General features: G+C 46.1%; 1 long non-coding RNA gene across 1 annotated transcript; it reads right to left on the bottom strand.

The window, feature by feature from the left end:
- Positions 1 to 501: 501 nt before the first annotated feature.
- On the bottom strand, positions 502 to 3,004 carry LOC140704187 (uncharacterized). The gene is made up of 2 exons (XR_012083315.2): positions 2,958 to 3,004; positions 502 to 2,635 (listed from the first exon to the last, which is right to left on the bottom strand). It is a non-coding gene; the product is annotated as an uncharacterized LOC140704187 (long non-coding RNA).
- Positions 3,005 to 3,483: the final 479 nt, after the last annotated feature.

A 3,483-nucleotide genomic window follows, 5' to 3' on the forward strand; every position in this document is an offset into this window, starting at 1 on the left:
TGTAAGTTCAGTGTTCTTAAATATGACTTTCTGCCTAAGAAACACACCAGTGATGCAGCACTTGAAATCATGAGGATGTGATCCAGGACTGGTTTGAGGACAGTTCTTACATGTAATGTATATAGGCTTGGAGACTGGATAAAACTGTCACATATATCACATACTGTATTTAGACTGAACGAAAGTTTCACTCATCTGTAGCCTGATTAAAGAGCAATTAAGCCATGTGCCTACTAATAATGAACAGCCTATCAGAAATCAAGAACTGGTAACCCAGATAGAGATGGGCATGTATTTAAAAATGAATCACCAAATTCATTAAAAAATAACTAATTAATTGATTCATATTTGTATGAATCAATGCCCCCAATGAATACGAATCAATGATTTTTTGGTGATTTTTAATTTGTCAGTATGTTTGGCTATAAATGCTCCCTAGGAACCTAGAGATACTGTACCAAAATTGCAGGGAAGCTTCCTATGATTCTCCTCTACAATCACTCCATGTTTCTTTCTTTCTTTCTTTCTTTCTTTCTTTCTTTCTTTCTTTCTTTCTTTCTTTCTTTCTTTCTTTCTTTCTTTCTTTCTTTCTTTCTTTCTTTCTTTCTTTCTTTCTTTCTTTCTTTCTTTCTTTCTTTCAATTCCCAAGTTAGCCTCAATCAATCCCATGTTTTGCTAGCAGGAGATGTAATTTTGACCATTTTCTCAATGTCTCAGAACAGAAGATGGCTTGCCAAGGCCTGTGGTACATACTGTACCATCTGGGATGGATGGGGAATAAAGCAGATGGTCAGCCTTGTTGGTTTCCAGCCCAAAGGGATCTATGCACAATCTTACCTAAGCTGTCAAGGTCTTGCTGTTTTGAAGGAAAGACAGGTGGTAATTCAGAAGACGCTGTTCCTTTATGAAATAATTCTGCTGGCAAAGGAACTGACGGTATACAGACCAAAGCATTCAACTCCAGCTACTAATCTGTTTTTCACAGCAACACACACTATTGCATTGCTTTTACAAGAGTTTACATTCATGTAGGTTGAAGGGGTCAAGAATAGTTATGCTTAGCATTGTTTGTTAAGTATAGAGCTCATTTATTCTTCCTCCACATTTCTGTGCAACACATGGGCTGCAAATAAGCTATTCTCACATGAACTACAGGTTGTTCATTTGAGAAGGGGGCCAAAGAGTTTGCCTACTTTACTAGCATTCTTGGTGATGTCCAAGACATTGGTCTACAGATCACCTGGGTTGCCTTGCCTTTGGATAGGACAGGTTGAGGGCAAAAACATTGCCCTTTCTCTCTTTTAGCTTCATGATGATGCCGAAGAGCCATGAACATTTGGCCTTGTGACAATGTCATGTGGTCAGTTTAGAGAAAGGGCAACAGTTCAAAGTTCTCCTAGGTCAGTGATGGGAATGGCACGTGTGCCACAGCTGGCACACAGAGCCCTCTCTGTGGGCACCCTAAGTCACCATAGAGAAATACTTACCCGTCCTCTGATCCCGGATTCCGTCTGCTGGTGCAGTGGTGCAGTGGAGGAGTGCAATGGCGACCATTACCGGTCTAGCCCAATGGGGGATTGGAGGACCAGTAAGTATTTATTTGTTAATACCACCCATGGGGGGGGGGGGGGAACAAGCATTTAACCCTTGCAGTGCATGAGCAGTTGTTTTTTTCAAAACTAAAACCTCAGCATTTGGGTTTTAATTGCTGTATTGGCACTTTGAAATAACTAAGTTGATTTTGTGTTGCAGTTTGAGAACTTGGGCTCAAAAAGGTTCACCATCACTGCACTAGTGCTCAGAAGAAGCCTCTGCCCTCAAGCAGCAGATTTTGCAGTACCAATGTATTTTTGCCATCTATCCATGGCATGGATCCACATGAATTTTAATGTACACTCATCTCCAAATCATTGCCCATCTCCATTTCCTTGGTTGTGGCACTGGTGTGAGAAGTTGGCCTGGAAGCTTCTTTGAAGTGTCATATTTTCTCCCCACTTGTACTCTGCAAGGAGCTGTCCATGGAGTGCTCATGGTGTTGATGATGAAGATGAGGCTTGCCAGGTCTCAGAGAATGAGCTGCTGTGCCAGGAAATGGCTGGGCTCCCCTGAATCTCCAGGCCAGGCAAAAAAATGTGAGGAGCAGTGGTGGAAGGGAAGGAGCGAGTCTCGTTTATTGTTACAGGGTGGCCATAGTGTTTGGGTACCCAAGTCCAACCCTCTCCGAATGGCACCAGGGCTCACTGGTTTCCTGTGTCTGTCCAACACAACACATAATATAGTTGCTTAGGAGCTCAGACAGGGAATGCAGAATACCTAGCTCACTCCCTCACACATGCATGGAGAAATATTATGTTCCTAAGTCCTGTGACATCACAAGGCCCCACACCATGACTTGACAAAGGCCTACCCCAGGCATTGGGCCCCAGATATAATGAGAGGATGGGGAAGATAATCCTGTGACAGCTCCTGACAAACAAGACAACACTTCAGAACCATTCCAGAAAAATTCTTTTATTGGTTTTGGAAAAGAGGCTAAATGGGTATCCTCAGCAGAGACAAAGGCCTGGTTCAGCTCCAGCAGGATGCCTGCCTTCTGGTCCCTCGCTTCCCCCTGGGGAAGAGGAAGCTTTGGGTCCTGCAAGGGAAAGAGAGAGAGAAATTCAATTAAGGGGGCGAGCTCGTCCACTGATGTCAACCGGCTTCCACCCAGGCATATCCACAGACCAATGTTCTGGCAACTTCATGACGAAGGTCCACCTGCCAATATTCACTGGCTTCCACCAGGAATATCCACCCCGTTCAACTCTTCCACTCCAATTCTGAAGCGAGCCTCCACCAGCTTCCGAATGCTTGGGTCACACTCACACCCCAGCAACATGCCCATGGAATGCCAGCCAGGCCATTCTCTCTCTCACACACACACACAAACCAGCCACCCCCCCAACGCACACACATACCTTAACTCCACCAGCCATTCACACACACGCCCAGGCTTCTATCCACCAAACTTCCACCAGTTGGTTTCAGAAGACTAATATCTCACAGCTTCATCCGCCAACCTCTGCCGGCCTCCGCCTTGCGGCCTCAGCTTTCACAGGCAGATTCCACCAGCTTCTGTCTGCCAACGTCCACCGACTTCTCCCCAGTCCATCGCTGACATCAGCCAGCTTTAAGCCACGGATCTCCACCAGCCTCAAGCTGTTAACTCGCCAGCCCACTTAGCAAGTTCATCTGCTTTTGCAAGAGAACTTGCCTTGGGCAGAAGGGCTGGGACACCTGTAGCCACTGCTGCTCTCTCTGCTGGACTGCCCTCTAGCCACTGGCCTCCCTTCTGGTCTCCTGCCCTGCCCAGCAAGCCCCTTTTATCTGCCAGCAGAGAGGTGGGACCCCTGTGAGGTCACAAAGACCCAGGTGAGTGGGGTTGGGTTCCCAAGGCAGCAGCAGCACCCTCAGGATTGACTGAATCCTGAAGATGATGTCAAC

Source organism: Pogona vitticeps, chromosome 2 (assembly GCF_051106095.1).
Source record: "Pogona vitticeps strain Pit_001003342236 chromosome 2, PviZW2.1, whole genome shotgun sequence".
NCBI classification, from domain to species: Eukaryota; Metazoa; Chordata; class Lepidosauria; order Squamata; family Agamidae; genus Pogona; species Pogona vitticeps.